Raw genomic sequence first — 12,645 nt, 5'->3', positions numbered from 1 at the left:
TGGCGTCTCGCTGTAAACAGGTTTAATCAGATCAAGTTGTTCCGTGCACACAGCAGGAGCTCGCTGATACAGCATTAGAAGGCTCCTAATGGAAAACAGCAGCCTTCTCAGCCCTTCGTCCCCCTCAGCCCTGCTCTTCAGGGGCAAATAGTTCCATCTCTTTTTTTTTTTTTTTTTTTAAATATATTTTATTGATTTTTTTAGAGAGTTAGAAACATTGAGAGAGAAACATTGATCAGCTGCCTCTTGCACACCCCCAACTGGGGATGCCCGCAACCAAGGTACATGCCCTTGACCGGAATCTGGGACCTTTCAGTCCTCAGGCCGATGCTCTATCCACTGAGCCAAATATGCTAATACTGTTACTTCTCAGTTATTGGTTTTAAACACTATATGTTGGCGTCTTGGCAGGTATTAACATAATTTCCATTTCACAGATGTAGAGGTTGAGGTCCAGAGGCGTGAAATGACTGTGTAAGGTCCTGCTGTTCTGCAGAGTTTTGTTTATTTATTTAATATATTTTTATTGATTTCAAAGAGGAAGGGAGAGGGAGAGAGAAAAACATCAATGATGAGAGAGGATCCTTGATTGGCTGCCTCCTGCACGCCCCCTACTGGGGATCAAGCCCGCAACCCAGGCATGTGCCCTTGACCGGGAATCGAACCTGGGATCTTTCAGTCTGCAGGCCGACGCTCTATCCACTGAGCCAAGCCAGCTAGGGCTGTTCTGCAGAGTTTTAGTCAAATTCAGATATTCTGATGCCAAATCTCACACTACCCACAACAGACTCCCAGTATTACTTAGTAAGTCAGCAACACTCATAACACTCTCTTAACGTTATAGTTCATACCCATTTCTCATCACATGTTTAAAAGTCAAAAAATTAAGCCACTTACCGAAAACCATTGCTCTGAGACTGGCAATGGAGACACTTCCTAGTCCAGTCTCTTATTTCCAGGTAGAACAACTCCGTCCCATCCAACCACATTTTTTATTCAACAAGCAAACACTTTCATTCAACACGTGTTTATGCATTGGGGGAAGCACAGCCTAGGAGACTCGTCAGTTTCTTGCAGCACTTCATTCAAGAAATGGGAAGCAATACTGTTCTGCCCTGCGGGGCTCACATTCCCGGGGTAGAGAAACAGCGCTGATAATGTCAGTGAAGGCCTTTGGGCGCATCACCTGCAGACTTGCAGCCTTCCATATTGATCATGTTGAGTTAAAGACATCGGGAAAGTCTGGAAAACAGCAGGTGCAAAGAAGAAGGTGAACGCAGAAGATGAAACTCTCATGTGAGAACAGCCCTCTCTCTGCCGGAGGAAAAGAAACATTTTTACCCCCAGAGAGGGAGCTGAGTCTAGCAGAATTTGTACAAAGGGACCTTGTTAAAATAACTACCCTCCTTTAGTCTCCCCGTTTTATTGTAGTTACTGCTCCACACTCCTCTCTGTTTAACCCAGTATATAAGCATTTACGTTTTTGCCACTTCATTTCCTTATGAAGGCTCTCAGGTCACTGTAAAACGTGTATTGAATAAATGTGTGTGCTTTTCTCTCGTTATCTTTTCGGGTAAATTCAATTCGCAGGCCCAGCCAGAGACCCTAAGAAGGTAGAGGTCAAGTTTTTGCCGCCCCAGCATTAGCAAGTCACCCATGGCCTTTCAGATCCTGGCTCCCTATGATTGGCCTGATCACAATATATAACAAAGAAACTGCTGCCAGGTTATTTTTTTCATGGGTCCCTTACATCTTGCATCTCGTCTTACTAAGTAATACACTTACTCCCTACGAATGCATCATTTTGTCTCATCGACAGCACTTATCCCAGCATTTTCTTGTCTTTTTGCTTTATGTCTGTGTCTCTGTCACCCTGTGGACTCCATGGAGGGACCGAATCCCCAGCATCTGTTGCAGACCCTGGCGCCTAGCAGGTGCTCAATAAATGCTTGCTGAGTACCCTTCTAACTTCACCCTGTAAGATGTTCCCTCCTTTCTTTGACTATGGCTATGGATTAATTTCAACCCATTTCTTATTCCTATTTTCACCTTATTTCCCAAATTCCTTTAACCAGACGGCGAGTGGGAAGTTTTATGTGCCGTGGGACGTTAGCCTTTTCACCTGTTTTCTATTCATTAAAGGGGTGCGGGGTTAAACTGAAGTTACTGGGCAGGAGGAGGCCATGTGGGCCATTAAATGAACGTGTTTTTTATAAAGAGGTCCGGCAAAAACGGCGAATTTCCCCATCGGAGCCCCCGAAAGGTTAGGTCGCCGACACCGGAGAAGAGTGGGCGAGCCCTGACCTTTGAGGCAGCGCCGGCGCCAGGGGGAAATTCTGACGCCGAGGCCCGCGAGGGGCGAGGGGTACGGCGTCGCCCCTGCTCCCACCGCGTGTGAAATGCCCCCCGAGCGTGGGCCCGCGAGCGCAGCTCCCACGGCCCGCCGGGCGCCGGAAGTGGGCGGGCCGAGCCGCAGTGACGCAGGTCCATTCCGTCGGCCTCGGCGCGCGGCGCCCGGGATTGGCCGAGCCGGGCCGCAGGGGGCGGGGCGTGAGGGGGCGGGGCGGGTTGCGTTTCCAGACGCGGAACGGTCGGCCGCGGTCTGGGGTCAGGTCCACCGCCGGGCCCCGCGCCCCGAGGTCCTTTGTGGGCCGCGAGAAGTGTGTGAGCGACCCGGCCCCTCGCGTTGGGGTTTCCGCCGCACCTCGGCCGCCCCGCGGACCGCCGGGGAAGGCGGCGGCCTGGGAGTGAGAGGCCGGAAATCGACCTTTCCCACCGCCTCCTCCCGGGGTGGTACTGCGATACTGCGCATGCGCGAGGGGCCGGCGGCCACGGACCCTGCTCCCGCCCGGGAGCCCTGGGTGCTCCGAAGCGTCGCCGTCCGGGCTCAGCTGCGTTCGGTGCATCCATCACCTCCTAGAGGGAGGAGGCACCGCCGCCTTGTGTTTCTCCGCTCTCGGAAAACACTTGACTGCCATGCTCTGCCCTGACTGGCATCTTATTTCTGGAAGGAAAGATGAAGATCTGGTTAGGCTTTCAGTAATGGGTTATCACAGCTTTAAAAACACCTTTCCTGCCCGGCCAGCCTGGCTCAGAGGTTGAGCATGCACCTGTGAACCAGCAGGTCACGGTTCGATTCCCAGTCTGGGCTCCATCCCCAGGGTGAGGCCTGCAGGAGGCAGCCAATCAATGATTCTCTTTCATTGATGTTTCTATCTCTCTCTCCCCTCTGCAATCGATAAAAATATATTTCAAAACCCCTTTCCTTGGTAAAATGTGAATAGTAGCGCCTGCCCAGAAACTTGGCGAGGACCTGCTGAGATCTTGCATAAAACAAACCCAAAGGAATTGAAATGTTGAGCCCCTTCTCCTCCCTTCCGGTTGAGTTTTTTATTCTCATGCTGCTCCCGGGACGTTTTCGGATTCCCGTAATCTCAGAAGCACACAGCGGTCCTGGAGCCAGGCCAGCGTTTCTCTCAGCGGGCAGGGCACCCAGCGTTCCATCCAGCAGGACACATTTGGGTCAGGCCGAGGGCCCCGACTCCCCGCCCTTGCCCTTGGTGCCGTGTTGCCCTCTCCTTGAGGCTCGCTTACTCTGCAGATGGTTAAGCCATGCCTGCTCCCAGGGTGAGAACAGAAGATTTGGGCGACGTCTTGCATGTCTGCACAGTCCTGTGCATCTGCTGCGTTGGGCAGTGCGCTCCTATGTAGGGGATTCGGGTCAGATCCTTCTGCACTGTGTCCAAACATCTTTTCTGCCTTACCTTCCATTCCTACCTCTCCCCCACTCATTTCCTCTGTTCCTGGCACACACCCGGGACTCCGCCTCCTTCATGCTTCCGCACAGCAGTTTCCTCTCCCTGGAATGCCCCCTGCTTCCGTGCCGCTTGTCCATGTGTTATCCATGCTGAAAAACCCCGTCACAGGGCCAGTCCCTCCAGGAACCTTTTTCTGTGGGTTCTATTTAGGACAGCTCTTTGCCCTTACCCTAGTTATTTGTGTAAACTTCCTCATTCCTCTCTAGGCTGTGAAGGCCGCTGGGATGGTGCCTTATCTATATATGCCTCACAAGACACACACACACAAACACACACAAAAACTCAGCATTTACTGCGTGCCTCTCATGCCGGGCACTGCTTAGAATGCCCGGCTCACGGAGCTTATGTCCTTTTGGAAGGAGGCAAACTGTCGGCAGTGAAAACGGTACCAGGGGTCAGGCCGGTGGAGTCAGACCGGGCCCGGGTTCAGCAACCTCAGGATTGAGTTCAGGCTAAGAGAGGATTCAGAGCCGAGATCAAGCTCTGGGAGAGAGTTTACTGAGAAGGGCACAGGGGGAGTGAGCTGTGGGAGAAATGGGCTCAGGAAACGAGTGACAGAGACAAAGGGCCCCGGGAGCTCAGGAGAGACAGACAGGACACGCCCTGGGAGGGGGCGGGCGGGTGTGCTCCATGGAGAAGGTCAGGGTGTTTATCTGAGGTCTCAGGGAGGATCCCAGCAGGCGACTCCCCGGCTTTCCCGTGTGTCCCTTCAGGGTCCTGGTCTCTGCTGATTGGTTGGTGCCAGGGGTCATCAGTCCATGCAGCTGGTCCCCAGGCCACCATGGCGTTGCTGGTCGGGTGTTGCTGCTTGTCTGGGCCTGGAGCTGGCACACCATCTGATGCCTCGCTGTCCGGGGCGAATGCTGCAGGGCTGTCCTGTGCCCCTGTTCCCCTCCAAGGGGCCTCACCCTCAGGACTAGCAGCAGGCCGGCAGGAAAGGCCAGGGAGGGTCTGAACCCCATGACCCCCACATGCTAGGGGAGGGAAGCTCACCTGGGGGGCTGGTCCTTGTTTTCCCAGTTTTGCCCGTTGCTAGGCACCCGGGGCTTTCCGCCTGTGACCTTCTGCCCTGGCCCCTCCTCCTCGCTCTGCCCTTGTCTGTCTAACTTCTCACCGCAAACAATAAACCAACGTCCTGAGAACCCACATGTGCCGGGGGTACCATGTTCGATGACGGAGCGTAAAGGGGGGAGAGGAGATGGAGAATGAGGGAGGGCTGTTCTCTCAGAGAGTGGTCCAGGAAGGCTTTTTCTGGGGAGGAAACCTGAGGAGGAGGAGGGAACAGGTCACGGAGAAAGTGGGAGGAAGAGCATTTCAGACGAGGGAGCAGCACAGGGAAGGCCCTGCAGCAGGGGTGCCTGTGGTGCCTCAAAGAACAGCCAGCACGGGCCCGGCCGGCGGGGCTCAGGGGCTGAGCATCGACCTCTGAGCCAGGAGGTCACGGTTCAATTCCTGGGCAGGGCACATGCCCGGGTTGCAGGCTCCATCCCCAGCTGGGGGTGTGCAGGAGGCAGCCGATCAATAATTCTCTCTCATCATTGATGTTTCTATCTCTCTCTCCCTCTCCTTTCCTCTCTCTATAAAGTCAATAAAATATATCTTTTAAAAAAAAGAACAGCAAGCAAGGAAGTCAGCCTGGAGGCGGTGGCGGGACTCAGAGCAGAAGTAGCCGGGTCAGATCACGTACACCTGCGTTCGATCTTCAGTAAATTTGTGTTAAATTGAGTTTGTTAACTTGATGAGGGCTAGAGAATGATGATAGTAACCATGAAACTTGGAGATTATATAGACCCAGGAGGCATGTCTAAAATATTCAGAACTATACACATGTACATGGGGACTCTTGTTTAGTGCGGCAACCTTTACCTGAAAGAAATCTTAATGAAAACCAGTGGTTCATGCAGTGATTTCCCATCGACATGTAAACCCTGAAGAGGAGGCAGATTTCGTGCAGGAGGAGATGGGCTGGCCCAGGAGTGGAATCATCTGGTAGGTAAACTGACGACTATTGAAAAGTTCACAAGGAAACAAAATGCATGTCCTGACGTTGTCTTGCCTCTTTGGGGCGGTGCGGGGGGGAGAAATATACTTGACTGTTAGTTGACAAGAGCAGAGTGTATGAAACAATTGGCGAGATTTGCATATTTATAATTTCCTTCCCAAGGGGGGCAGGGAGCTGGCACCGGCAGGCAGGGCCTGGCCTTCGGCGCAGTCAGCAGATGCAGCGACGGCATTCATTGGAGTGGTACTGCTTAGCGCACAGTGTCACGTGCGCCCGAAGAACGTGCTCCCTCGGTGGATGTGGCCACGCTCTCTCCGGCAGAATTAAGGATGCAGCCCCGGCTGGTGTGGCTCAGTGGACTGGAGCACCATCCCACGTACCAAAGGTGGCGGGCTTGACTCCCCGTCAGGGAACATACCCAGGTTGTGGGTTTGATCCTTGATTGGGGTGAGTGTGGGAGGCAACCAATCAATGTTTCTCTCTCCCTCTCTTTCCTCTCTCCCTCTCTCTTCCTCTAAAATCAATAAAATAAAATTTAAAAATACAGAACACTTGTTTACGTCCATGTTCTGATCTTTTATTTTTATTCTGCAGTTAGTCTGGCTCCCTCTAAGGGCTATTGATTCCGCTCTTGATAGCGTGTCTTGAAGCTGATCAGCTATCAGTTTCTGGGCACTCATTCACGTCGATGAGATCAAACGTGGTTTCCGAGGCAGCTCTCAAACCGCCGAGCTGACGGTCTCATGGCGCTGAGTCAACACATCTTTTGATTCATTCACAGGAATGAGCAAGCATGACGCGTAGCTCCTGAGTCAGTCAGAGCTCCTGGGCCAAGGTTACGGGAGCCGGGAGGGAGGGGGAGGACAAGACTGGGCCGCGTCCCTGACTACTCCTTCCCTCACACGTGGCAGAGTGAGTGTGTGCACCCTCCGAGGCTGGCCTGTCTGGGTTCAAGCCCAGCTGTGCCCCGTGCTGGCTGGTGATCCTGGACAACTACCCATGATGATAGGAACCATGAAACTTGGAGATTATATAGACCCAGGAGGCATGTCTAAAATATTCAGAACTATACACATGTACATGGGGACTCTTGTTTAGTGCGGCAACCTTTACCTGAAAGAAATCTTAATGAAAACCAGTGGTTCATGCAGTGATTCCCATCGACATGTAAACCCTGAAGAGGAGGCAGATCTCATGCAGGAAGAGATGGGCTGGCCCAGGAGTGGAATCATCTGGTAGGTAAACTGACGACTATTGAAAAGTTCACAAGGAAACAAAATGCATGTCCTGACGTTGTCTTGCCTCATCCAAGGCCTTGCAAACAGGGCTGACCAGCGGGGTACCGTGAGGGTTAGGGGGCTCCTGGAGATGAAGCCAGCACATGGCCCAGGGGGAGCCCTTCCCTGCTGCCCCTGAACTCGGCTCGGTTACTCCAGCTCGCTCAGCTTCTGTTTCTTTCACTTTAGAAGAGTCACAATAGTTCCTTCTAAAATTATTATTATTATTTTTTAATCCTCACCTGAGGATATGTTTCCATTGATTTTTACAGAGAGTGGGAGGGAGAGAGAGAGGAGCATTGATGTGAGAAAGACTATCAACTGGCAGCCTTCACACACACCCTGACCAGGGCCGGGATCGAACCTACAACCAAGGTGCATGCCCTTGACCGGAACCGAACCCGGGACCCTTCAGTCCACGGGCTGATGCTCTTTCCACTGAGCCAAACCAGCTAGGGCGTAACAATAGTTCTTTTTTTTTTTTTTTTAATCCTCACCCGAGGATATGTTTCCATTGACTTTTAGGGAGAGTGGAAGAGGGAGGGAAAGACAGAGAGAAACATCGATGTGAGAGAAACATAACGATTGGTTGCCTCCTGCACGAGCCCCAACCAGGGCCCTGGGCCGGGGAACAGCCTGCAACCAAGGTAGATGCCCTTGACCGGAATCAAACCCCGGATCCTTCGGTCCACAGGCCAATGCTCTAACCACTGAGCAACCGGCTAGGGCAACAATAGTTCTTAAACACGGAACTGACGAGGCTAAATAAAATAATTCCTGCACTGAAGTCCATCTGCAATGCAGGGAGCAACCCACACATCAGCTGTTCATGTTAGAAAACATTTACTTCTTAGGAGTCATAGATTATTACATAAATTTTAAAAAAGAAGGAAAATGTATTATTTTGGCCTTTATTTCACTTGTTATAATGGAGAATGAGACATCATTTGTGTTCTGTGGACAGTACTGACTTAAAAGATTGAAAAATATACCTGTGTACGTAACGTGTACAGAATGTGCATGCAGGTAATGCGAAATGTAAGTGTAACCATGTACAACTTTTAAATTAAATGATTTTTCATGTTTGTTTTAAAAGGGTTATTTTTCTTTGAAAAGTTTCCAACGTAGCTATTCAAATTAAAAGATTATAAACGATACGTATAAAATATCGAAACCTGTTTAAATATATCTGAGGCTTTGTATTTTTAAAGACGTACTGAAATTTGATTAAATCGTTTTATAATAATTCTGGGTTTAGTCTAGGAGAGAACCCCTGTGACAGTCCTCAGGCTGCCTACCGCACGGACGGGGTGGGCCGGGGAGGGCTACGGCTGTGACACAAATAAATGCCGACCATGAACGATGCGACAGAAGAAGCTGCTCGCGCGCTCGGTCTGTGAGCCTGCTTCCCGCCGCGGTCCCATCGCGGAGGCTGCCCCGCATCACACGCACCTGCTGCGGATCCCGTGCCATTCCCAGGGCTGCGGAGCACAGGCGGGGACATCAGCAGGACACCGGGACTTCTGGGAAATGCTGCTTCCCCTAAGCTTCCTGCACGGACATGGGTGGTGCACGGAGCCCCTGCCTCCTGGTGCGCGAGGCTGCACCCCTGCAGCCTCTCCCGCCCCTGCACTCGGAGGCGCTCCTGCTGGGGGGACGGGTGTGTGTGTGTGTGTGTGTGGGGGGGAGCTCAGCACAGTGAGGCCGCCACCTGGTTCCCAAGGCCCAGAACAAGAGCTGCGGCTGGTTCCCGCGCCCCGCAGTGCTGGGCCCCGGGGCCACGGAGCCCCCGCCGTGGTGTGTCCTGTGCGCCACCAGGAGCGCCACCTCCCAGCCTCAGAGGCGCCACCTGTCAGCTGTGCGCGTGGACGAGGGGCCCGCCCACAGAGAACATGGCTTCTGCCACAGGGGGCTTGGCTGGGCATGTGCACACCTGGGCACACGGGACGCGGGCCTCCCGGGCGCCTCTGCCCTGGCCCAGTGCCCGGTGGGTCTGAAGTTCCATTTGTGAGTCATGCACGTTCGGGGGCGGCACCTGGGGGAAGTGTGAACACGCAGGGAAAGTGAGCAACTGTGACGGCTGCTCACATCCCCCTCGCCTTACAACCTGCTTCCTGCTCCCCCCGCTCCCCGCCCCCCTCCTTTCTCATTCCCACGCATTTTCTTTTTTCTGATTCCTGTGGAATCTCCTCCTTCTATGCCTGCGACTGGCACACAAACCACATGCCTCTACAGCTGCCGCTGCCTGGCCGGGCGGATGCTGGGGTCAGGATGGGGACACTGAGTCTTGAAAGAATCGATCTTTTGGGAAATGCCAAGCATAAGCAGTGACTCTTCCATCTCAGATGCAGCTTCTGTCGAGGGGCTGTTTGTCTTTCAATTTCCAAATATTGTCTTTATCTTGGTTAGGGTTGAACCTTCACACTCTTTAGTCTCAAAGCGTACCTGCTTGAGATATTCAATATTAGACCTAGCCTATCTAATAAAGAGAGGATATGCTAATTGACCATCACTCCTTCACAAAGATGGCAGCACCCACAGCCAATAAGGAGGGAATATGCTAGTTGACTGCCATGCCCTCAAAGATGACGGCGCCCACAGCCACAAGATAGAGGTGCCAAGTCCCCTCAGCCCCGCTGGGGCGGCAGGTGCACAGCACGGATGGACCCGCCCCCAGGCGGGCCCAGCCGCTCCATGCCAGAGTTCCCCAGTGCCCTCAGCCCCCAGCCGCCCAGGGCCGCCCGAGGCTCAGGTAACCAGGGCCGGCCAAGGCTTGAGCTGCCAGCAGTAGCAGCAGCAGAGGTGTGATGGGGTGTCGCCTTCCCCTGATCGTTGGGTCGCCTCCCATCCCTGAGGGCTCCCGGACTGTGAGAGGGGGCAGGCCGGGCTGAGGGACCCCCCCCTCCAGTGCATGAATTTTCATGCTCCGGGCCTCTAGTGGTCAATAAAAAGAGAACAAAATCTACTCCGTGGCTGAGGATTTAGAAGGCGATGAAACATATTATCGCTGTTGTTGATAATATGTTGATGTTTGCTTGGGGTCATCGCTGATGTAGTCTGGGGAGCCTGTGTGGACAAGATGAAATTTTTTTGCGTTTGACAGATTAGAACTCTCCAAGGAATAAACAAGGCGATGCGTGTGCCAGAGCAAAGGAAACGCGTGCGAAGAGGACCCTGTGGCTGGTCAGAGAGCAAGGGCATCTGCCTTCGCCCCGCCCCCCGACGATGTCATCCAACAAGAGCACCGCATCGCGCTCTGCGAACAGCGGGAAGCTGGGCCTTCGGCAGCGCATCTGAGAGGAGCGGTGCCTGTGGCTGGGCGAGTCATCTGGAGGGTCTCAGCTCAGGGGAGGCTGTGGGTGCCTGTGGCTGGTGCGCCGTCTGGAGGGTCTCTGAGCTCAGGGGAGGCTGTGGGTGCCTGTGGCTGGGCGAGTCATCTGGAGGGTCTCAGCTCAGGGGAGGCTGTGGGTGCCTGTGGCTGGCGCGTCGTCTGGAGGGTCTCTGAGCTCAGGGGAGGCTGTGGGTGCCTGTGGCTGGTGCACGTCGTCGGGAGGGTCTCAGCTCAGGGGAGGCTGTGGGTGCCTGTGGCTGGTGCGCACCGTCTGGAGGGTCTCTGAGCTCAGGGGAGGCTGTGGGTGCCTGTGGCTGGTGCGCCGTCTGGAGGGTCTCTGAGCTCAGGGGAGGCTGTGGGTGCCTGTGGCTGGGGTCTCTGAGCTCAGGGGAGGCTGTGGGTGCCTGTGGCTGGGCGAGTCATCTGGAGGGTCTCTGAGCTCAGGGGAGGCTGTGGGTGCCTGTGGCTGGTGCGCGTCGTCTGGAGGGTCTCTGAGCTCAGGGGAGGCTGTGGGTGCCTGTGGCTGGTGCGCCGTCTGGAGAGTCTCAGCTCAGGGGAGGCTGTGGGTGCCTGTGGCTGGCGCGCCGTCTGGAGGGTCTCAGCTCAGGGGCGGCTGCAGGCCGCTGGCTCACCTCCTAAAAGTGAGCTGCTGACTGTGCTGGGAAACTGCGTGTCATTCTCGGGGGCGGCGACAGCTCGCCCACAGAGGAGCCACAATCAGGCCGGCGAGTGAGCAGCACTGAGCTCAGTGAGGACGTAGCCCAGTAGAGGTCACACGGTGTTCCCCGCAGAGTCCCGCCTGCGCACGAGGAGGCCACCTGCTCGGAGCGTGCCTGGCCGCAGGGAGGTCAGGGGGAGGCCCGAGGGGTGCGGGATGGGGAACGCTCCGGAGGAGGCCCGGGCACTGCTTCCTCCTCGTGCCACCTGCTCTGGGCGGTGTGACTGACGGCCAGGCTGAGCGGGCGGGAAAGGGGCGTTTCAGAGCCATCAGGCTCCGCGCAATGACTGTTCCCTGAGAACGACGGGCGGGCCGGGCGCCGAGCTCGGGGCCTCGCGTTGGCTGTGTCATTCAGTCCTCGCTCCGTGGGGAGGAGGGAGTGCTGCTGCAGCTGTGAGGTGTGGTTCGAAAGACGGAGACGGAGGGAGCTTAAGAGACCTGCGCGAGGTCACATGACCATCCGTGGTCCTGAGCCTAGAGGCCATCCATCGGCTGACAGGGAGAGTGGGCTCTTCCCCACGGGCACCCCCTGCTGCTCCCACAGCGTGGGGGGGGGGGACGGTAAAATCGGGGTAAAGGCAGCAAATCAAACCCGCAGTGAGATAGCACTTTACACCTGCTAGGATGGCTTAATCAATTTCTTTTTTTAAATATATTTTTATTGATTCAAGAGAGGAAGAGAGAGAGAGAGAGATAGAAACATCAGTGATGAGAATCATGGATCGGCTGCCACCTGCACGCCCCACACTGAGGATCAAGCCCAAAACCCAGGCATGTGCCCTGACCTGGGAACCGTGACCTCCTGCTTCATAGGTCGATGCTCAACCACTGAGCCACACCAGCCGGGCAATAAATTTCTTTTCATTAAAATCAATAACAAGTGGTAGTAAGGATGTGGAGACTTTGAAACCCTTATGTGTCGTCGGTGGAATGTAAAAGGTGCAGCTACTGTGGAGAAGAGTCTGGCAAATTCTCTTAAAGTGAAATAGCAATCCCGGGCACTGCCACACCTCCACGCCCCGCACACACTGGAGAGAGCGGAGCCGAGCCGGTTCGCTCTGTGAACAGGGCCCTGGCCGGTGGGCTGAAGGCTCCCAGTGTGATTCCGGTCAAGGGCATGGATCTCGGTTGCAGGAGATGTTTCTCTCTGTCTGTCTCTCCCCCTCCCTCCCACCCTCCCTAAAAATCAATGGAAAAATATCCTGGGGTGAGGATTAACAACAACAATACTTTTTTTCTTTTTTTTTTTTTTTAAAGAGAGAACTGGAAACACGTGTCCATACAAACACCTGCATGCGGATGTTCACAGCAACATCCTACCTAATAAAAGAGTAATATGCAAATTGACCCTAACTCCACTACACCCACAAGCCACGCCCACCAGCCAATCAGGAGCAAATATGCAAATAAACCCAACCAAGATGGCTACAGCCACAGAGAACAGGAGGGAGGCTTGGGTTTCCCCGGTAACAAAGGAAGCCAAGCTTTCCACCTGCCTG

General features: G+C 54.3%; 1 long non-coding RNA gene across 1 annotated transcript; it reads right to left on the bottom strand.

Annotated features, from left to right (window-relative positions):
* Positions 1-374: 374 nt before the first annotated feature.
* On the bottom strand, positions 375-2,448 carry LOC129150221 (uncharacterized). Its single transcript, XR_008556947.1, has 3 exons — positions 2,305-2,448; positions 898-1,242; positions 375-490 (listed from the first exon to the last, which is right to left on the bottom strand). It is a non-coding gene; the product is annotated as an uncharacterized LOC129150221 (long non-coding RNA).
* Positions 2,449-12,645: the final 10,197 nt, after the last annotated feature.

This window comes from Eptesicus fuscus, chromosome 9 (assembly GCF_027574615.1).
Source record: "Eptesicus fuscus isolate TK198812 chromosome 9, DD_ASM_mEF_20220401, whole genome shotgun sequence".
Taxonomy (NCBI): Eukaryota; Metazoa; Chordata; class Mammalia; order Chiroptera; family Vespertilionidae; genus Eptesicus; species Eptesicus fuscus.
The sequence above is the reverse complement of the archived record's forward strand: the minus strand, read 5'-3'. Positions and strand labels throughout refer to the sequence as shown.